This window comes from Ovis aries, chromosome 2 (assembly GCF_016772045.2).
Source record: "Ovis aries strain OAR_USU_Benz2616 breed Rambouillet chromosome 2, ARS-UI_Ramb_v3.0, whole genome shotgun sequence".
NCBI lineage: Eukaryota > Metazoa > Chordata > Mammalia > Artiodactyla > Bovidae > Ovis > Ovis aries.
In genome coordinates this window covers 8,769,325-8,792,783 of record NC_056055.1, presented here as the reverse complement: position 1 = coordinate 8,792,783, position 23,459 = coordinate 8,769,325, and the positions used below count along the sequence as shown (strand labels likewise).

Here is a 23,459-nt window from a genome sequence, read left to right as displayed (position 1 = left end):
AAAAAAAAATCCCCTCTTGTATAGTCCAACTTTTCTGTATTGATCATGCATTCTTTTTGTATTTTAGAGAAAAATAAGACCAGGAATGCATAAATGAAACATGATGGCCTGCATGCATGCATGCTCGGTTGCTTCTGACTCTTTGCAACCCACTGGACTATAGCCCAACAGCTTCCTCTGTCCATGGGATTCTCCAGGCAAGAATACTGGAGTGCGTTGCTGTGCCCTCTTTTAGGGGATCTTCCCGACTTAGGGATCTAACCCAAGTGTCCTGAGACTCCTGCATTGCAGGCAGATTCTTTACCCTTGAGCCACCAAGAAAGCCCAATGGTATGCCGTACAGCACTTAAAATTGAACGAACTGATCTATGTATACAGCAGCAAGGATAAACCTCCAAATCCCTCAAAGGAGAGAGAAAAGCATGCTGTACATATATTCTATTTATGGTCAACTTTAGACATGCAAAGACTAAAATAAGTTGAGATTTGAAGGATTTGGTAGGTAGTTTTCCCTTCCCTACCAGAGTTCAGTGACCTCAGGTGGAGTGCCCTGCGTAGCTTCTGGAAAGACCCTTTGTTTAGATTGAGGTTGGGTGGGGGTGGGGGGTGAATGAATCCTCTTCATTCCCTTTGATGGGATGGGGTGAAGGAAAGCTGAACGCCTGGCAAATTCCTTCTCTAAAAAAGCCCTGGTTCTTTGATCTCTTCATCCTTTGGAAGAATGTATTGCAAGCCCTTTCATAAAGGCTGAAGGTGAGTGATGGAGTCAGCTTGGCCACCTCTCCTCAAGTCTTGATCTAGAATGTCTGTGCTTGAGAATATGGGGTATTTAAGAGGCACTGATTTATAAGTGGTCTTTGGTTGGGGGTGGAGGTGGATTTCTACATAGAGTCCAGGGTAGTAGCAGATGACATTGTTACGTTTTCATGTATCATTAAGGCCCCAGGGTTTCACAGTCAGGCCCCAAAGCTGTTCATTCAGTGCCTGGTTCTTCTGTGCTCAGCCCTGTATGGGGTAGTTGGCCATGAACAAGGCCAGGTTTCCGGCTGTGGGGGTTTCAGGGCTGGTTGGAATTACCTTCCTAGTTGGTTCTTTGCCACTGTCTCCTGCAAACAAGCTAAGCGTCATCACAGTGGTGACTCACCAGGATGTACTGCGTACTTCCCCACCTTGGGGCCGTTGCTGTGTGTATCCCTCTGTTGGTGGTGACCTTTCTTTCTCCAGTGAACGCATGCTCACTCCATGGAAGTCTTCGCTGATTTCCAGGCCGCCACATCTCTCCCGTTCTCACCGTCCTTCCTTCCACCTCTAACCCACTCCCGGTGGGCCTGACATTGGCTTGAGCTGTGAATATAGCTGGCTGCCCCATGGACTGGGAGCTTTGGGAGGGCACAGCTCTTGGCTTTTTCATTTCCGTGTTCACTACGAGGCCCGATGCAGTGACTGGCACCCGGCAGAGTGGAGGACATCTAAGTACGCTTTGCTATGAACTGCTCAGTCCCCAGTGCATGAAGCTGCCTCTCCACTTCCCTCTGGGGTCTCAGGAAGAGTGGCTGTCAGTATGTGTGGCAAGAGCTTTGGGCAAGGCATCTTGAAGCCTGGATTCTCCTTCCTGAGCTTTCAGCCTCCTGGTCCTTGGGCTGTTATTGTCCCTCTCTGGGCACAAGGCTCTGCTTCTCAGAAGAGGGGCTCAGGGCTCATTGCTCAGAAAGTGTAAGAATCTGTTGCTATTTGCTGTGCTTCTTTCAGATCTGACCTCCGCTATCTGTCTGTCTGTCTCTCTTTCCCCTTGTCCTTCCTTTTAGGTGTGTAATAAACCAAGGGTTTACAGTAAAAGCACAGGAAAAGACGAATGATGTGTTCTCTTCAGGAAAGTACCCGGTCCCCCCAGGTAGCCAGCGGCTGCCTCAAGAACCCGGAGCCTCCCTGAGCTGTGGCTCCTGAGGACTTTCAGTGTAGACCCGGTAACCCACCTCAAGCCTTTGATGTGGCTTTGACAGGGCATGATACACAAGCAGCCCTGATTCAGAGCTGCAGAAACACTTGCTGCTTGCCACCACCAGCCCCAGGGATCAAACAGTGGTGGGGGTCAGTCGGGGAAATGGCGGAGAGCATGAACCTCAGTGATCATACCCGCCTGCTCCCCAAACTTCAGGTGGAGCCAACGGTTTTTTCCACCAAAGCTCTCCTAAAGAGGGAAATAGACATGCCCTTTGAATCTGCGTGCATCATGGGAAGCCAGGCGATGTTCAAAGGAAGTCCCTGGAGAGACAACAGATTGAGTAGTCAGTCCCCGAGTATTCAGAGACGTCTGTGCTCTTATAAAGAACTGAGGAATCCCCAATTGGTTTATTCACATCTTCTTAGTAGAAATGAAGATGAGAGAGGAGCCTGAAGATATGGTTTCTACTGATGGCTTTCATTCATGTATTCACTTACTTAGCAAAGATTTGAAGACTGATATACATAGCACTATGCTGGCACCGGGAACACAATGGTTTTAGGCAGATAGATGGTAGATATGTAGATATCAATATGGCTATAGACATGGCTGTGGATGTGGATATAAAGAGAGACAGAGATAATGACTGGACCCTTGCAAAGCTCAGAATCCAGTAATGGACACAGGCATTTATATCAACAGTGGCGCCGATAATTGTGGTAACTGCCCGGGGTGAAAAGAGTGGTGAGCCACAAACCTACTAAATGGGGGACTCTTGATTTTTTTTTTTGGTTCAAGCAAAGATTCCTGCATAGAGTCATTTGAGAACTGACCTCCAGAGGAAGGAGACCATCATCCCCCAGCCTCCCCACCACACACACTGGTCAAATGAATCACAGTGTGGATTCTGGAGGCTGCTTGAGTTTCCATCTGCCTCCACGATAATACAGTCGGTCGTTCTACACAGCCATCGAGGGACCCAGGCTCCTTCCTTCTACCCTCCCATCTGCAGCTCTAGAATGTTGCTTTCGGTTTCAGGTGACAGGATGCCTGCCGCTCCTGTAGGCGTTAAGACCGCTTTCAGATGCCAAGAAAGGAAGGACCAGATGCCAAAGGGGGCATTTTCTTTCAAAGAGGTTACCCACAAGCCCCAGCCATTGGATTCTGCCCACGTCTCATTGGCCAGAAATGGATCTCACAGCTACTCCTGGTTACAAGAGTGTCTGGGAGGAAGGGAGGGGTGGTGTGTGTTAAACTGGGCACTTGGCCTCTTTGAACCAAATCAGAGGAGACGAGGTGGTAAACTAGCTGTGTCTGCCCGAACTGTAGCCAGTGTTTATTTTTCCTTGGCCATCTATGTCTTTTTCTCACTTTAGGCAACAGTGACCAGATTTTCTTTCTGGAAATGAACCTGCTTCTATGATGAGCATTCCTCTTTTCCTGCCTTCCTGAAACCAAAGGATGGTCCTTCAGGACTTTGCATCCTGAACAAAGAGACAAAGACGGGAAAGTAGTTGGAGTACATTCATTCCAAGGTATGGTCAAAGCTGTTGGTTATTTCCTGCCACCTAGAACCCTGGAATTGCCCACTTTCTGCTGTTTTCACACTTGGCTTTCTAGTCTTCTCTCAGATTCAGTAAGCTGAACTCCTGGAGCCTCTGTTCTTTCTTCCTGAGGCCTTTTATTTGGTGCCTGCTCCTCCCTTGGACCTGTCCCCTCTCCTCTCCTCCCCCCTTCCCTCCAGCACCCGGCTCTTCACTTGAAGCTCAACCTAGTAGTCTGGTGTTCAACTCTCCTGCCCCAGGTGGCTGTCCGGGTGTCTGTGCCTCTCTCCCCAGCCGCACCCTCCAGGGTGCAGACTCCTTGAGGGCAGGGATAAGATCTAGTTCACTTTGGGATTTGACTTCCAGCCCCTAGTGCTGTGTACGGCTTGTGCAGTTCAGGTCCAGCAAGGTACTGGGAACTATTGCAAAATTATTACAGAACAGACAAAGTAGAAGGCAAAGTGGAGAGATTCCTAACACATCTTCAGACTTTCTCAGAATCCTGCCAGCTGGACAGAGAGAGTCCTCATTCTTCAGCAAGTCCTGGCTCCTGCAGCCACCCTCTCCTCTGTGTCTCATTTTTTACTGCTCCGTCATCCTCCTCTCCTTCTTCCCTCTTCCTTGCTGTCCTCACCACCCTTTTCTTCATCATCATCATGATCTTCATCACTGTTAGCTCTTGTTGTGTACTTATTGATACTACATGCCAGGCCTGTTATAAGTAATATCTAAGAGGATAAGCTTCTTGCCCAAGATTATAGCTAATTTCATAGCAAGGTTAGGACTCAAACAGAAGTCAGCTTGACCCCAAACCTATGTTCTTGACCCTTCCCTCTCTGAGTCACAGGGGTCTATGGCGGAGGACAGGGAATTGCTCAAGCCATTCTCCACCTTAAAGCCCCTCCACTGAACCCTGCAGTGCCCGTGGTGATGCTCATAGACCCCTCAACCTGCCGCCAGTGCTTCCCTCCACCTTGGGAGCCATCCTTCACACCCACTGACCTGCCCCTGCTCCACCCCTCCCCCCAGCTTCTAGAACTACCACAGCTCAGTGCACCAAGCATGCCCTGTGCTTTTGCAGCCCTGCTTTCTCTCCAGCTGAAACACCCTCCCCAGTCCGCCTGTGCTGATCATAGTTGTCATTTAAGACCTCTGTCAAGTGGTGGAGACGTGTGAAATCCTTTTGGGTCCCCACCCTCCTCGCTTCAAACCTTAACTCCTTCTCTAAACCTCCTTGGAACCTCTTACTGTCTTTTGGGGGTCTAAGAGAGCAGTTTAGGGTGGGAAGTGGGGAACCCAGGTTTTGGAGATAGACATCCTCTGTGAAATCCCTTTTTAGCCTCCCACTAGCTTTATGAACAATTCCGGCAAGTTGCTTAGCCTTTCGAAGTCTCTTAGTTTCTCTAAGAAGGAGATGAAAGTGTACACTTTGGGAATCTGAAACAGCGCTCATAAAATGACATATGCCCCCACCCCCCTCCCGACCACCCCTTTTATTGTATCTGCCACCCACCCTTTCTCTGAGTCAAAGACGCCGGCAGCCTCTCCATCGTTTCTGGTGATCGTCTTCGGTGGTTAGACAGGAAGGGGTGACACCCTTGGCAGTCATCGCTTCTTTCTGTCTAGTCTGCTAGGATATTCACGGACTCCTGATGTCAGTCCCCCAGTGGCTGGTGAGCAGCACCCTAGACAGGAATAGCTGCCACATCAAGGATGGAAATTCTATCTCAGTAGCCTTGTCACTGGTTTATGTGGGCAGGTTGGATAAAGGGCACTGTGGACTGTGTGTGGAGGAGAGGAGGTGTGCATGCAAGGAAGGGAAGAGCTGCTTCCAGTCACAGGACTGCCTCTTACTGTGTGATTCCATCACGTCTCTGTCTCTCTCTGGCCTCAGTTTCCCATCTGCAATATCTGATACTGGAGCTCAGTCCCTTAGCAGTGTCCGCCTGGATCAACTCTTCAGTCTGGAAGACTGTTTCGGAGAAATCAGCTTGGCTTCAGAAACCCCATGGTGTTGGGGAAGAGTGATTGTCGGTGGTGGGTCATCCTGAACTAGAGGAGTCCAGGGTGTGTGTGTGTGTGTGTGTGTGTGTGTGTGTGTGTGTGTGTGTGTGTGTGTGTGTCTGTATGCCTGCATGCACAGGGGGGCTGCTCAGAGGATGTGTGGCATCAACCTAGAAACAGCTACTGGGAATTCAGGACCACTTGGAATTCTTGAAGACACTCCAGACTGTCTTTGTAGATTATCCTAAAGTCAAGCAATTAGCATTCACCGAGTACCTACTGTATACTCTACAATACTGATAGGAGTTTTACATTTGGAGTTATATTTTTATAAGGATAGCTGAGTTATCCCTATATTCTTTCTCAGAGCTAAGGAACATCATTGGTCCAAACAGCCTTTCATTTTGTTTTCATTTTATTTATATTATTTTCCTCCTTGCCCTCTTGGTTCCCTCTCCCAGTCTCTTCATCCTCCATCATAAAGATGTGTATGTTTTTAAAAATGTGTACTGTTTATGGTGAATCTATAAGCTCTTAATTTACGTATATGATGCCATGATACATATCTTATTCAGTTTCCTCTTCCTTCACTCAATAGTTTATTTTGAGACCCTATCCACCTTCTAGTTGACTTTTCTAATTGCTACACAGTATCTCTATTGACTGACTACCCTGCACCCTTCTATTCTGCTAGGGGTGGCAAGTGTATCATCTCTAATTCCCAGAAGCAGTGAGTCAGGTTTTATCTGCTGCGTTACTCACTGCTTTTTTTTCAACCTTAAAAAAAATTGGAATATAGATGCTTTACAATGTTGCGTTAGTTTCTATTATACAACAAAGTGAATCAGCTGTAGGTATACACATATGCCCTCTGTCTTGAGCCTCCCTCCCACCCTACCCCCACCCCACCCTGCTAGGTCCTCACGGAACCCCAGGCACCGAGCTGAGCTCCCCGTGTCACACAGAAGCTCCCACTCGCTGTCTGTCCCACGTGCGCTCTGCAGATGCGCCAGCGCCGCTCTCTCAAGTCCTGCCGCCCTCCCTTTCCCCACCCTATGCCCACATGTCCATTTGCCATGCCTGCACCTCTATTTCTGCCCTGCAAATAGTTTCAACAGTGCCGTTTTTCTGGATTCCATACACATGCTCTAATATACAATATTTGCTTTTCTCTTTCTGGCTTACTTCACTCTGAATGACAGGCTCTAGGTTCATCCACATCCCTGCAATTGATTCAAGTCAGACACTTGCTGCTAATGGAGATATTTAGGTGCTGCACAGTGGAACTATTAGCAGCATGGAATTATATACTATATTACATCATGGAGATCCTATCAGTTTAGTGATAGTAAGTCATTACTAACCCATTTTGCTCTCTACATTTTCCTTTTAAATAGATCAGGAGCAGGCCTCAGGCTAACATGTTTGCAGGCAGCACACTCTGGCTGAAATTTAATTATGTTGGAAATTCAATTAAAAGGTAACTTAATAAAAACCTATCTATTTAAATGTTTCCATCTATTTTAAATAAACAACCTGTATTTCCACTTAAAGAAATGACTTTCCATATATAAGAGAATCTAAATGTTGCTGATTATATACACATCATTATTGTGTGTTCTGTTAAGAAAGAAAAAAATTTATACTGATTGACTGTCATACACCATTGAGCATGAACATGCTGCCTTCAAAGATGTTAAAATGTGAACAAACATTTATCTTTTTTGTTTCCTTTGACAAACAAGGGTAGTTACATAAAGAAGACAGTTGATTTAATGGGAAAAAAAAGTAAATAAATGACAATTCTTGAATTAACTGAATTTGGTAAAAATGAAGATGCCGGTGCAGGAATGACTGGAGTTTGGGAAACACTGAATTATCTCATGTAGGTGATGCTCAGACCAGCTTTGTGAGGAAGGCATAGCTATTCCTGCTTTGCAGACAGGGAGGTTTAGAGTAAATTTATATTCAGGCAAGTGGGTCAAAAGTCCTCACCTCCAGGTACTAAGAATCCATCACTTGCGTCTTCATTTCGGGGTGGCCTCTCCTTGCCCCTCCTTGCCCCTCCTTTTGGAGAGGCTTTGAAGAGTGCCTGGATCTTGGTTGTTTCCTCCCAATCTTGAGCCCTTCAAAACACTTGAATGCTTTGGGGTTAGTAACCACCATCACTCCACCCCAAATATGAAGTAACATGTTCTGGTATCTTTTTTACAATGGCTACATTATCAACAGAGAAGTCAAATGATGATGAGTGAACTTTTCTGATATTGAAGCACTCACTAGGGATGTATGTTGAGGGCAGAGAACGTTCTAGTAATGGCTGAGGCATGGGCAGTAGCAGCAGCAGCAGTTGTGATGCTTTGTTAGTTACAAGGGTTTTTTTCACTTAAAAAATTTTTGATCCTTACCACCATCATGAGTAGATATTATCCCCATTTTACAGGTGGAAAAACTGACAATGTTAATTTGCCCCAAATCACACAATTAATAACTGGTAGAAATGTAAGTAGATCTGTGAAGGAACTGCCTTTTCCTCTCTCTTTTTAAATTACATTCCCTTCTGAGTTAGCTGTAGATTCACTACTATTAGAAATAATGTAGACAAGTCTAAGAGATCTGGTGTGCTACTGGATTTATCTTTTCCCCCTACTGGTAACATTTTGAAAAATTGTTACGCCATATCACAACCAGGGCGCAGGACATCGATACAATTAAGACATAGGGTCTGCCCAGTGGTCTTGCCTTTTTCTATTCACATCCACTTTCCTCTCCTGCACTGCATCCCATTCCTGACAGCTGACAATCACTACTCTGTTCTCCATTTCTGCAATTTTGTCATTTCCAAAATGTTACATAAATGTCGTTATACAGTACATAACCTTTAGAGGCTGTTTTTCCACCCAGCTTTACCCTCTGAAGACTCACCCAGGTTGTTCAGTGTGTCGATAGCTTGTTGCTCTTACCCTGACTAGTTGTTCTGTGGTTTGTCCATCCAGCTTTTTAATGGGTTGGTTTCAGTTTTCAACTATTACGCATAAGGCTTCTGTGAATGACCTTACATAGGTTTTTGCGTGAACATAAAGGCTCTTGGTGATGGACAGGGAGGCCTGGCGTGCTGCGATTCATGGGGTCACCAAGAGTCAGACACGACTGAGCGACTGACCTGAACTGAACTGAGAGGTTCGTTTCTCTGGAATAAATGCCTAAGAATGTGATCACTGGTTTTGGGGGCGGTTGCACACTTTTCACAAGAAACGGCCAGACGGTTTTCCAGAATGGTTAAGTTGTCTATGTCTCTCACCAGCAATGTATGTGACCCAGTTTCTCTTCATCTTTGCTCTCATTTGGTTTTGTCATTAATTTTTATTTTGGGCAATTTGGCAGGTATGTAGTTATATCCCACTGTAGCTTTCATTTACTTTTCCCTAATGGCTCATAATGTCAAGCATCTTTTATGTGCTTGATAGCCATCTGTATATCCTCTTTGTTGAAACTTGGCTGCTTTTTTTCACCTGAGTATCCTTTCATTTTCCCCAATATTCTTTCTTTTAAAAAACTAAATTTTGTATTGAGATAACTGTAGATTCCTAACACTATGGCAGTGTTAGAAACAATCCAGAGATGAATACTATGAACAACTAAAAAAGTGGACAAATGATATGAAAAGACATTGATCCAGAGAAAATATCCAAAAGACCAACAAGCACATGAAAAGATGGGGCAGCCTCACGAGCCACCAGGGGATAACAGATCAAAACCACGGAGAGACTCCACTTCACATCCACTAGAATGGTTGTAAGAAAAAAAGGGAGATAGATAGAAAATGACAAGTGCTGGCAAAGACATGGAGAAACTGGAAACTTCCCACACTGCTGATGGAAATGTAAAATGGTGGAGCTGTTTTAAAACAGTCTGGCAGGCTGTCAAAAGATTAAGCTCAAACACAGCAGTTCCGTTCTTAGGTGTATGTTTAAGAGACCTGAAAGCATATGTTCTGCCAAAGACTCATACATAAATATTTACAGTAGCGGTATTCATAACAGCAGAAAGGCAAACAACCCAACGTCCATCAGCTGATGAACAGATAATAAAATGCAGTATAGCCATACGATGGGATATTGTTCATCAAGCTAAAGAAATGAAATATTGATACATGCTACAACAAATGTGTGAAAAAGCCAGGCACAAAGGACCACCTATTGTATTATTTCAATTCTATGAAACACCCAAAAAGACCAGTCTACAGAGACAGAAAGCAGATTAGCAGTTTCCTAGGGCTTTGGGGTAGAGGGGTATGGAAGAATCATAGATAAAAGATGCAGGATTTATTTTGGTGGATAATTGAAATGTTCTAAACTGTGATGGATATGCAATTCTGTGAATACACTAAAAGCTATTGAATTGTACAAGTCACATGAGCTAATTTTATATGATGTATATCTCTATAAACTTTTTTTCTTAAAGAGATAATGAGGGATATTCTGTGTACCCTTTACCCAATTTCTGCCAATGGAATTAGTTTGCAAAACTATGGTATGAGGGACTATTGACCCCAGGACGTTGACATTGATACAACCCACTCTATTATTTAGATTTCCCCAAAGTTGCCTGTACTTCTCTGCTCGTCTGTCTCATTCTCTCTGACTCTGTGCCTGTGTGTATTGTTCTGTATATTTTGATCACAAATACTGGTTTGTGATATTTGTGATAATATCATAGTCAAGACACCAAATGAAATATTGCCTCTTTGAAAGCTCTGTTCACTTTAGTTTCTGTCTAAGGAAGTGCTCCAAAGACCTCTCATTTGCCCTCAGTTAATAACCCAAAGCAGAGCAGATACCGCCCCCCCCTCCTTTGTCCCCAAGCATACCCCTTCTTGTTGTCAAAGGGCAGAGGTCATGATGGAGCATGAATTCCCACCCACACTGGAGACAGAACGTTGGGATTGCAGGCACAATTCATCTAGATTCTAGAATCACCCACACTTCTGAAAGAGTAGGAAATTATCTTACCAAAAGGAGGAACATGAATTCTGGAAGGGGGATACGCCCCCATGTCTCCACTCCCGCTTTCTCCTCCCACCAATTTCGGAAGCGATCTCTAACTCCCAGGCCCAGTGGGTGACTCGTCAGCGCTTTCGGAGATCCGGTCTTTATTGGGTTGCCACTAGCAAATGCTCTCAGGGAGAGGACTGGCAATGATTCATCTGTACTAATCCCTGTGTTTTCATCAGCCCTGCTTCTGTGAGAGGGGACAGCCCCGGTCGCTCTTCCACATCATCATGTTTGGTTTCTCTCAAAATGTTTGCTCAGAAAAAAGCCCAGAGTTTGGCCTGGGCTCATTCTGGGCTTCCAGGGGAATTCCCCATCCGCAGGCTCCAGGCGTGTAGTTGCTAGAACATTCGCTCCTCACCTGGCAGGGCAGAAGGTGAAGCTGGCTTTAGCACAGAGGTTTTTAGGGGGGGATCAAAGACAAACTTACTGGAATCCCATCTTCCAAGACAAGAGATGAGGAAGAAATAGCTGCTGTTGCTCTCTGTGTCTCCACTGTGATCCCACTGCCTCCACAGCGCGGGTCCTATTACAGCTGACCACGTGCTAGCCTCAGCTCTACCCTCCATCTGGATCTTAGAATTCAGCCATGACTGGGCCACCTAATACTTCCCTTGTGCACTTCTGGTCTCTGCAAGCCTCACTGTGGTCCCGGAACGCTGACTTCATCATCTGATCCCCACCTCTGCAAAACCTCAAACTCCAACAGTCACCATCCCAAGATCCCAGGAAAACTTTGCCCTGTGACTGGTATGTGGTAGAATCTCCAAAAACAAATACTACCACAAAGGATGATAATATCTTGATCATATCTTGATTAGCAGAGGAACTTTGTGAGACTAATAGAAGCTCAGAGATGTGAAAAGGCCACATCATGTATGAGCGATGAGAATCTGTAAAAACACATTTAAATGTCTCTCTTTTAACCATGGTTTCCTTAAAGTCTCCTAACTCTTTCAAGCCCTTCATCCCAGGTCCTGTCTTCCTTAGTAAGACCATAGCCTCGCAAACCAGAGGCAAAAAAAGGTGATCAGCTGGCCCTGGGAGACCCAAGGTAGAGCTGGTGTTGCAGCTTGAGTCTGATGCCCAGCTGCCTGAAGAACTCCCTTTTCTTTGAGGGAGGTCAGTTTTTTCCTTGAGGCTTTCACATGGTTGGTTGAGGCCCACCTGCATTAAGGAGAGCCCTATTCTTTCCTCAAAGTTGACTGATTTAAATGCTTATTGCTGTTCAGTCCCTCAGTTTTGTCTGACTCTTTGCGACCCCATGGACTGCAGCACGCCAGGCTTCCCTGTCCTTCACTATCTCCCGAAGTTAGTTCAAACTCATGTCCACTGAGTCAATGATGCTATCCAACCATCTCATCCTATGCTGACCTCATCTAAAAAAATACCTCCGCAGCAACATCCAGACATGCTTGATCAAATACCTGGGTATCAGAGCCTGGCTAAATTGACACACAGAATTAACCATCAGCCAAGGCTTTTCTGGAAAGGAGACTAGGAGGGAAGGAGAGGGGACTGAATCATTTGTGTGGGTATTTGACCAAGAAAACAGAAGTACTTCAGATAAACGAAAGAAACAGCTAGAACAGAATGCTGCTCTTGTTTCCCCTCTCTGGTTGGGGAGCTGCCAACAGAACTGCCTCGCGGGGTATCAGACAAACACAAGGGCAGACATCTGCCGGGGAGCACAGCAGGGCGGCGTCTGGGAGGCCCCGGGGCCCAGTTCTCTCACGCTGCCTTCGGTTCCCGCGTGCTCCGGTTCCCGCGGGTCCTGTGTGCTGTTCACCAGCTCCCAGTAGCTAGCTGCTGGGGCTGGGGACCGGTTAGCAGATCCATCAGAGAAGGACGAGTATCGTTCTGTGAAGAACTGCAGAGATAACAAACCAGTGGATCTGAGGTCCGGTGGACTCACAGCCAGACCTCAGAAAGGTGTAGAGGTGGCAGGGCTGAGTTACCAGACTTTGCCCAAGCAGGGAAAGAGAGAGAGAGACACTCAGACCTCCAACTGCACGTGTTTCGTACTTTGGTTGTAAGTGCTAGAAGGTCAGTCTGGAACCAGGGAGATCAATGGTGTTCTGACACGAGCCTCCAGCAGGCTTTGTGCCTTGGGGCTCCAGCGTTTCCCTTCCATCCTGAGGTTCCATAAGCTGCACCTAAGCATCATCCTGAAGAATAATTGGGCATGGCAGGGTCAAGCCATCACTTTAGAGATTGGACCTTTCTCTTGTAGAGAAACAGAAGTTTCTAAAGCATTTATTAATATTTCAATTACCGGTGCAAATTAATGTAAATTATATAAAAGTTAAAGTCCGCATTTTTATCTGGCTCACTGGCTTGAAGATTAGATCTCTGGGTTCGTTAGAGAAAGCAACACATTTCAAAGCTGATGTTCACTCCAAGGTCAGCGTAGGCAAACTGAAGGAGGGACACGCCCATCATTCTTCTACAATGTTGCTACACTTCCATTACTTTTATTTTGAGAAATTAAAAAAATATATTGAAAGGTATAAAGAATAATATCACATGCATTACCACTACCCAGATGTACGAATACTAAGGCCTTGTCATATTTGTTTCTTGATTTCTAGACACACGTGAAACACCACAGATGAAATTACAGTCCCGCTTTACCCTTATCCCTAGACCCGTTTTCTTCCTGTCTTCCCCAGCCCAGAAGCAACCAGGTTCACGAGTTTGATGTGTGTTCTTGTCCACTGGAAAATATCTTTATCTATACAAATGCACACCTCCATGAAAAATACAAAATATTGTGTATGTGTTTTAAAATACAACCAGATGGTACCCAGCTGTACATATAATTCAATAACTGCATTTTTCATTCATTCTCAATGAGACTGCCTTCTAATGATTCTAGTTATTCAGCTGCTACATTTTATTTCCTTTCCTGTTGACAGGCATTTTGTTTTCTTCCTTGCTTTAAAATGAGCAGCCGGACTTCAGTGGACATCTCTGTATGTAGTCTGCCTTGACCTGTGGTTTTGCTTTCTGTGGTTTCACTTTCTGCAGATTCACTTTGCCTGTGTTCCATGATGGTCCAAAAACTACTAGATGGAAAATTCCAGAAATGCACAATTTATATAAGTTTTCGTTTGCTCGCCATGATGATGAAACCTCTCACTGTCCTGCTCCGTCCCAGCCAGGATGTGAGTCATCCCTTTGTCCAGCGCTTCTCACTTATTAGTCACTTTGTAGACAGATTAGTTGTCAGTCAGCTATTGCGGTGTCTCAGCGCTTCTGTTCAAGTCACCCTTACGGGCCCGATGTGCAAGAGTAGCGTCCCCGCAGCCTGTGGCCCTGCCACTCTTCCTCTGCCTCTCCGACACTGGGGCTTGCTAATATGAAGCCGGTCTGATCCTTTGCCTTCATCAGCATGACATCAGCTGACAGTTCTCTCCACCTCAACTCAATCCCTCAAAGCCTGGGGAAATCACCTTCATTAATTATCCCGCAGCTTTGACTAATTAACCTACATCTTTCTGTCTTGGGCCTTCAGTATACATCTTAGGATTTAAAATGTGAGCAAGATGCTTTGGTATCAGTGAAGCTAACCCTGTAATTTCCATAATAATGGGAAAGCTAGACCAAGGAGCCAAGGAAACAGGCTGCAAGTGACGTGGTGAATTAGAAGCCAGGCTAAAGTCAATACCAGTCTCTTGCGTGTAGGTCTGGAGCCCTTTGATCTGACTTTTGGCTCTTCGCTGACAGTGGGGAGAGCGGGCGGTGAATGGCTATACAGTCTCGCTGATCTTAGGGCCGAAGCAGAAGGGCACGGGGAAAGGCCTGGGCAGGAGCAAATACCACAGGAGCTGGGGAACACTCTGTAGGAGCGTCCGGCTCGTAAGTGCCAGATGCCCACGTAAGTGCCAGATGCTCTGGACTCAGGTCAGAGGAGAACGCGGTCTTGGCGGCGTGAGACTGCACTGGCCAGGGCTGGCGCACTGCCACAGCCGACACCATGACACCATGTGGCAAAATGCTGCACCGGCTTACGGCTAGATCACATCATGGCCCGATGCTCCTGCTGGGTGGGCTTGGTCTCCGCTGTCCGGGGTTGGTGGGGGAGTCAGGCTCCTTCATCTGCAGATTATTCTGTCTCCCGCCCCCAGCCTGCAACATCAGTGTCCAAGGTGAGTAGAGGGAGCCGTGAGTCCGGGCCAGTCAGGGGCATAGCAGGGCTGGAGGAGGCGTTCCTGGCCCCATGGCCCAGGGCTAGTATTTCAACCACACTGTCCTGCCTCTCAGTGTCCTTGATCCTGTTCACTCCTCTCAGGAATGGGAACCATGCAGCCTGTTCTTCCCACCTGCAGCCCTGGATTTCAAGCCCTGGAATATGTTTTATAAATGGGTGTGTGCCCTGCAGATGGAAGCCTGGCTGTGGTTTCTTCTTCAAGTGACAGAGAACTCAGCAGCCCGTCCACCCTGACCTGGAACCTCTTTACTTCAGACCCTGAAAGGAGATCTGAGAAGCCTCACTCATGGATGGAAAGAGCTGCAGTGTGACCGCCTAGGGCAGGGTCACCACACTGCATTTGAGGCACAGGGGGTCATCTCTGCCCAGATGCTGTGCGCCTGTGTGCTGTGTGTGTGCATGTGGGCACAGGCAATCAGTTCCCCCCTCTCCCCGCCCCTGCCACCTGGAGCCATCAAGCTTCCAGCTGCGGGGTCAGTGGTTGACCTTGAAGCCTGGCTATCATTCCCTTGGAGGCTGGAAGGGTAGTTGGTTGGCCTGTTGCATGGAATTGGGGATCCAGAGTCTCAGGCTGTAGCGCTCAGCGGGCTCACTTTCCTCAGCTACACCGCAGGGAGAATGCCTTACACGGCCGTTATGAGAACGAAAGAGTCTCATTATGAAAACTGCTGAGCAGAGTGAAAAGAGGCGGCAGTCAGAAAAGCTGCGGTTCTTTTTATGCCATGTCCAACATGCTAGAGACACACGTTCTGGGCACTTGTAGAAGGGCTGAGTCAGAACGTTACCTTGTGGCTTCCCGGGTGGCCCCATTTCAACAAGCGGACTTTTGCCTCAGTGTCCCCTCCCTGTCTGCCCCAATTCCTTCCCTGCATCTCAGCGGGCTTCTCAGAGGATCCAGTCAAGGCGGGACCTCCCAGCCACCACGGCTGGTGGGCTGATTCTCAGGCGGAGCTCCTCTGTCCTGACCACCGGGCAGCTCAGCCTGAAATCTAGAGCCTCCCCACGGCCCTTTCACGGGCCAGCTTGTGCCAAGCTCACGGACCCAGTCTGAGATGGCCCTCCTGCTCCTCATTACAGCCACCCTGAGCTTCACCGCCTCAGTCTGGCAGGCCTGAGGCTGAGCCTGAGAGGAGAGCTCTGCAGCTGGTCCCGGGATGCAGGCGTGAGGGCGTGGGCAGGATGTGGCAGGGAGGACCAGCGCGGGCTCTGGTCTGCAGTTCTTGCGCTGGGCAGCTGTGGCTCTATCCCACCAGGGCTCCTGTGAGAAGCCTTGCCAGTCACGCCTCCAAATTGTCCCGGGGAAGGAGAGGTTGTAGCGCTCTCTTAATCCCGCTTGGGATGTCAGAGCTTCTCAGGGCAGTCCCACTTCCCACTTTGGAAACATCCCTGAGTTAGACCCCAGGAGGCTTCCCAGGTTCTGAAGAAAGCCCTGAGGCAGAGGGTGGGGAGACTTAGAGGCACGTGCTTGAGGGACAGCAGCCCACTGCAGCCACCCTGATAGCCGGAGGATGTCGGATACAGGCAGAGTCTGCGGGAGCAGCTCGGCAAGCTGCTTCTCACTCGGGGCCTTCCACTCCGCCCATGACCTGCTCACTCTATGGCCTAGGTTCAAAAGTCACCTTCTCGAAAGGGGCTTTCCTTGCATTCTATCTGAAGGTGTGATTACTCCACTCCCCATTTTCCCTCCCAGACCCTTCTCTGGCAGACTGGCCAGTGGAGCTGAAAACCTACTAGCCTAGATAGGTCGTCTGGGTGTTGGGACAGGTTCACACAAGACCTGCACCAGGCTTGGGTTGGGGTGGTTACAAAAGCACATGTGGGCTAAATCCCTTCAGTCGTGTCTGACTCTTTGCGACCCTCTGAACTGTAACCCACCAGGCTCCTCCACCCATGGGGTTTTCCCGGCAAGACTACTGGAGCGGGTTGCTGTGCCCTCTTCCAGGGGATCTTCCTGATGCAGGGACTGAAACCATGCCTCTTATGTCTCCTGCATTTGCAGATGGGTTCTTTACCACTAGCAGCACTGCCTGGGAAGCCCTCTTTACAGAAGTGTGTGCGTGTGCTAAGTTGCTTCAGTCGCGTCCAACTCTTTGCGACCCTATGGATTGTAGCCCACCAGGCTCCTCTGCCCATGGGATACTGGAGTGGGTTGCCATTTCCTTCTTCATCTTTACAGAAAACTAGGGGTCAAATGTCAGTGCTGGTCCAGGGAGAAGGTGCCAACGGAGTGCTAAAGCTTTGATTGACTGCCAGATATTGGGGTAGGAAATGTCAGAGTCAGGAACGCAGGCGAGGCAAGCACCTAGCAAAAACTAACCAGGCAGGAGGAAGTGGGAACTCAGGAGGAGACTGAAGGTCCGGTGTTATTTCCACAGACAGTGCCAGGCGGGCAGGAGTCTCTTGGGGAAGGACAAGACGTACTTCTAGTTCTGCTTTGTCATTTGAAGGGCACTTTCCCATCTCTGGGTTTGTCTGCCTCAATGTAACCACACCAGTGATGTCATTCAAGGTTGGGAGAAGTGACGACTTATGTACACACCTCAGTGAAGACACATTTCTATCCTGTAGGTCATTTTGAAATTCTGAAGGTAATCGGATTTTAAGACAGGAAAGAGTCTCTTTTTGAGTCTTGGTCCAAAGGGGAAGTGGCCTGAAGTGGCCCCTAGAATTCTGTAATGCAGAAGAGCAGGACCCTGCCATCTAGTGACCATAGATTTCCAAGCCCCAGATGAGAGCGGTCAGTGCTCTGTAGGCCAGCTCAGGTGTTCCTTTCTCAAGGACCTCGAGATCCCTGTCTCAATACCCCACGCTGGGAGACAGGCCTCAAGTCAGGAAGAGCCTGCAGAATAATGTGTCGGCCTGGGAGACAGAGAAAACAGTAGGTCGCGGGCCCTTATGTGTGCGGACTTTCTTCCCTTCTGACTCAGTTACAACCAGCAACCTCTTTCGTTGTTTGTACAGCTGGGTTCTGCAGTTCCTCAGAGTAAGCTTGAGTGGTAGGGGAAAGACGTTCTTCTTTACCCTTAAAACCAGGGTCTACAGTATGGGCCGGCTCCCTGGCCAGCCTTGGCAGTGTATCAAGGGTCCAGCTGACCTTTGAACAACAGGAGTTTGAACTGTTCACCTCCTGTATACAGGGATTTTTTTTCCAATAAATATGTGCTGCTGGATCCGTGGTTGGCTGAATCTGGGAATGTGGAAATGTAGATACAGAGGGCAGCCATCGTCATGATTCCTGGGTGATGAGGTTCTAAGTTAAAGTGTTCCATTTTAATCCTAATTGCTTTAAGGAAACCACCGCCTCAAGAGTGTGGTTTTGAAGTTACCTAGTGTTTCTGTATCTCAGTTTCCTCCTCTGGATAATGGACATACTGGCGTTATTTATCTCCTAGGGTTTGTGTGTGTGTGTGAAAGTCACACATGTTTCTGCCCGAGAAGCACTTACAGTAGTACTTGGCATATATCCAGAGCTGTTTCAAGTGTTCGATGATATTATTTTTGGCATCATCACTCATTTAAAGACGGTGAATTTGAGGGAGAGAAATCAGGTATTATTTTCAAACTAGAGAAGCCCATGTTGGGAGCTGGGGTGCGCTTTTTTGTTTTAGTTATCTTCTGTCTTACTTTTCTGCAGAGAGATTTGTGGGGGTTTATACTTCCCCGGTGGCTCCATTGGTAAAGAATCTGCCTGCTGTGCAGGACCCCTAGGTTCAATCCCTAGCTTGGGAAGATCCCTTGGAGAGGGAAATAGCAACCCACTCCAGTATTCTTGCCTGGGAAATCCCATGGACGGGGGAGCCTGACAGGTTACAGTCCATGGGGGTCGCAAGAGTCGGACACAACTTAGCAACTAAGCCTGCCTACCTATGGGTTAAACAGAAGCAAAATTGAGTCACTGGGAAGCGAAAGGAAACAGGAAGGATCTAGAAGGAGTAGATTATGCTTCAGACCTGAGCGGTGACGATTTGAATAGTGGCCAATGAACTTGCCTTTAATTTACTCGCAGTTTAGACAGTGAGGGAACATGCCAGATGACATGTGTTTCCCTTCCTGATCACAACCTCCAGTACACATTCATTTGCAGAAATGAACTCATTGGGGGCAGGGAGGGGGGTGGGGTCAGACACAACAGGAATCTATTCTGTGGTTCCTTTACATATAAATGACTCTGAGTGGAGTTTACTATGGCTGTGTATCCAGTTTTACTAACGAAAAGCTGTCAAATTTGGGACTCTTACGTGACTCCTCTGGAAGATCCAGGGACTTTGCTTTTTGGAGCTGAAATACTAAACTAAAAATCATCCTGTAAATGAAAAACACATTACGAGTGTTAGCTGCCTCTCACCTAGCAGACGTATACTTAAATTTTAGGTTTCCTTCCCTCCCTCTGCCCCAAACTCTTCCATGGAGCAGCTGCCTGAACCTAGGGCCCGTGAACGCGCCTGTCTGCTATTCCGGAGTTAACTGCAAGAATCCACATCAGTCCCATCTGTACAGCAGCCAGGCAGATGCTCAGTAGCCAGTCGCCATGTACGTACAGTGTGGTCCTAGGGAGCAGAAGGAGGAGACCATTTACTCAGCACCGAGTCTGTGCCAGACACTTTCTGGGACACTTAATACATATTGTTGCATTTGTCGTAGTATTTGAGGTAGCTATTATTATTTCTGATTTATGGATAAAAGCGTTCGAGGCTTAGAGAAGTTATGTAGCTTAACCAAGATCACATACCTGGTTCTGTAGCAGAACTAGAACTTGAAACCATCAATCAATCGGTTCATTCATCAATTTAGCGTCTCTCTGTCTTCCGTGCCTGATTCTGCTAAGAAGTGATTCCTGCCCTCACCACATCTGCAGTCTGGTTGGGGAGGCAGTTTTTTTTAATTCCTTGCCTAGTGGCCTTGTTATAATCAATCTCAAGCCTTAGTATTAAAAACGTATTATATTCTGTCCATGAAGCCATTTACATTCCATTTGAATGCTCTTGGTGTTTAGGTTAAGTGGAGAAGAAAGAATAAAGTGTAACTGCGAAAGGGAGCTGAATGATAATGTTAAATAGTTTTTACATTGACGATCTCCTTTATGGAGACTGTGTCTCTGAACAAGCCTCCGGTAATTTCCCAAGAGAAGTTTAGAAAGTGAAATCTGGCCTGGAGCAATCCCTTGTAGCAAAGTCCTGGCCCGGGGAGGCAGTGAGCTTCTCTGGTGACAAGTCGGAGCTGGGGCTGCAGGTTTCTCTTCCTATAAGGAGCTGGCTTCAGAGAAACTAATTAAACCCAGAATTCTTAGGAGGTTCGTAGTGTTGCCAGCTTGCAAATATAGCTTCCCCACCACGGTGTTCCCTGGAGGAAGGGCCAGTCAACCCTATTTTTCTTTTCTTTTACCCCTCTGTCTCCCCAAGGGGCCACCTTCTTCATGAGACCAACATCTGTGTTTCGTGGTATCCTCACTCTTTCTTGATAGCCCTTCCTTTTGTTGTATTAGAGCCTCAGGATGGAGCCTGAAAGCCTGAAGTAGAAATATTCTAGATGCCTTGTCGCTGAACCAGAGGTGCAAAGTCCATTTGGGGGCTGAAAGGACCTTACACTAACTACTCTGTTTAATGTCTGGCCACTACCAAGACCTAGGATGCCTCCACTGTCAGGGGCTCACTGCTTCTGTGACTGCCTGTTCTCTGGGTGGCTTTGATCACTAGAATTTCTTTCCTGACATGAGGGCTATTTGTCCCCATGCAGATTTCACTGCTGGACTCTCATCCTTCTTCTGTCACCTAGCAGAGTAGGTTTGCTCTGTCCTTTCCTTGACAGACCTTTAGAGAGCTGGAAACAGAGGGTCTCTCCCTTGTTGCAGTGAGCAGGGGCTGTTCCAGTTTTCTTTGTCTAAAGAGCTGGGGATTCTAGAATTCTCAGGATCCCGATTGTCTCAATATGCAGCATTCAAAAACTGAAAGATTGATTGGGATTTCCCTGGTGGTTCGGTGGTTCAGAGTTTTGCAATCCACCTTGCAATACAGGGGACGCATGTTCCAATCCCTGGTCCTGGAAGATCCCGCAGGCCAAGGGGCACGAAAGCCCAGGCACCATGACGGCTGAGCCCACGCCCTGGAACCCGTGCTCCACCAGATGCAGTGAGAAGCCTGGCCACTGCAACTAGAGAGTAGCCTGAGCATCAGTGAAGACCCAGAACAGCCGAAAGTAAATTTAAAAAAAAAAAAGACAAATATATTAACGGAACATCTATTAATTGAGTGCAACCTTTTTGAATGGGCCTGTTTGTGACCTCACAGTTCTTGCCAATAACGTCCAGGCAGCTATTATAAATTTGCTGTTGTTCTTTAGTCACTCAGTTGTGCCTGACTCTTTACAACCCCATGGACTGTAGCCCACCAGGCTCCTCTGTCCATGGAGGCTTCCAGGCAGGAGTACTGGAGTGGGTTGCCATTTCCTTCTCTAAGGAATCTTCCCAACACAGGGATCGAACCCGCATCCCCTGCAAGTCTCCTGCATTGCAGGCAGATTCTTTACCCCTGAACCACTGGGGAAGCCCTTATTATAAATTGATTCCTTAATAAACAAACCTTAATTGTGCAGCTGCTGTGTTGAAGCTCTGTTTCCTACAGATGTGAACACAGAAGAACAGTCCATGCCCTCACAGAATTCTCAGCTTGCTCTGAAGCCAACCCTGTGAGCTAAGTGAGTTTGAAGCCCTTTGCTGCCTTGCACTGGGATTTGGGGTGGAGGTGGATGCCTTTGCAAAGCTGATTCTAATGCTCACCTGAAGGGCGTCCAGGTGGAGTGGAGTCTTTTGCCTCCACTGAGCTGGGTCTGCTGTGTCCTTGTCTCTCAAATTCTGTTTCCACACCACTCTGCCTTCTGCCAACGGCTTAGAAGTCCTTGCTTGTGGGAAAGTACAGCTATGGAGACGCTCAGTGCCCTGGGGGCATGGAGGTAATTGGGATAATCCAGGCCTCATTTTGCTCTGGGAAGCAGAGGCACTTTTGGATGAGCATTTGTACTCACACCGAGGTCAATTCAATTCAGTGATGTTCCAGCCATACCTGGAAATTTCCCTGTCTTTCTTTCTTTCTATTTCAGTAACCCTTCAAAGTTAATGCTTGTAAATAAAAAAAACTTGAGAGGTCAGCTGCTTTTGCTTACTTCCCATCAGCCCTTGAGAAAGGAAGGTTCTCAGTGTGGTGCGGTGGTGGGGCCTCTGTCCAAAACTGGAGGATGCTCTCCAGGAGGCCCGTGTGGGGAAAGTCCCTGGAGAAGTCATTTTCACGGGGCATGTGTAGTACTCTGACTTTGAAATGACTGATATTTATGGTGGTTTTTTCCTCTGAATGTCCTGATGGATTTCTCCCTCCCTGGCTTTGAGTCAGTCTCATCCCATAATCACAAGAGAGGCTGCTGTCTGGGGCTCCTGATAGAGCAGTTCCTTTCCTGTTTCTTAAAATCCCACCATTAGTTTCTGACCCAGTGAGATAAAGAGGTGGGTGAATGGGAATTGAGTTCAAATCCATATTGACTATCTGGCCACTTGGGAGAAATTACTTCTTTTCTGAGTTTGTTTGTTTGTTTCCACTTATAATGATGATCTGGAAACAAAGTCAGTGAACTGAATAGCAAAATAAGATGAGGCTTAAAGACCTCTCCTCCTAGGTCTGAGCAAATGTATTCCATTAACATGTAATGATTGAGAAAGAACGGAACAGGCTCCATTCTAGGTGCTGAAATACAGCATCTGAAGTCCCTGTTGTCATGAGGCTTGATTTCTGGAAACATGTATACAAGTAAGTAGACCAGTAGCATGTTCAGTGGAAATATACGCTATGGAGAAAAATAGAGTCCTGGGGATGGGAGAGCATATGTGTGTTTATGTAGGAGACGAGGGAAAGGCTCATTGAGATGACATTGGGAGGACACTTGAAGGATGTGCGCCAGTGGGCCATGCCTGGGTGGGTGGGGAACATTCCAGGCCAAGGGTCTACAGTGAGAGCGATTGCTGATTGCTGGATTCACAGAGCAGCAGGAGGCCAGTGTGTCAGAATATCTTGTGATCAGGATAAAAGAGTTGAGGCCGGGGAAGCATCAGGACACAGATCACTCAGGGCTTCGAAGGCCACTGTGACACCTTGGCTCTGCTCTAGGCCAGAAGGTGAGCTCTGGAGGGTTTTAAGCAGAGGAACTCAACCCAGCATTTCAGGAAGATGGCCCTGGGAAGCCAGGCCTTGGGACAGAGGGTCCTTGGCTTCCTTTTCAACACTGCCCAAGCTGCTCAGGATAATCTGGAGCGATTGCTGTCTAAACCAGGCTTTAGAGGCGAAGAGAAAGTAAAGCAATAGCGACTAAGGGCAGCAGGTGTTAGGCTGCAGTCTAGATGAGCCTCCCTCTGTCCGCAGGGAGAAGTGGTCAGGAAGGAGGAGAGGTGTTGTAGCTGCAAGGCCTGGGACAAACCAAAGGCATGCTGCTGCTGCTGCTGCTGCAGCTAAGTCGCTTCAGTCGTGTCCGTCTCTGTGCGACCCCATAGACGGCAGCCCACCAGGCACAGGGAAGTAGAAGACACGAGCTCGGCCTTCACAAGCAGCAATCAGGGATTAGCACGCAAAAGGTAATTAGCGATGGGACATCCACACATATGGGTGCGTGCCGGGAAAGTGGGGTCCTCGCCAGGGGTCCCGGCAGAGTCTGAGTGGGGACTGGGCACA

At 47.5% G+C, this 23,459-nt stretch overlaps 1 long non-coding RNA gene across 5 annotated transcripts in view; it reads left to right on the top strand.

Moving 5' to 3' along the window:
- The first annotated feature begins 3,012 nt into the window (after positions 1-3,012).
- LOC121818580 (uncharacterized) overlaps positions 3,013-23,459 on the top strand; it is a 29,983-nt gene continuing 9,536 nt past the window's right edge. For 2 of the 5 annotated variants that reach the window (XR_009599506.1, XR_009599505.1), the window contains exons 1-3: positions 3,013-3,477; positions 13,572-22,544; positions 23,154-23,362. This is a non-coding gene — a long non-coding RNA (uncharacterized LOC121818580). Of the gene's footprint in view, positions 3,478-13,571; positions 23,363-23,459 lie in introns of all 5 variants that reach the window. The other 3 variants (XR_009599507.1, XR_009599504.1, XR_006058551.2) reach the window with 3 other exon arrangements.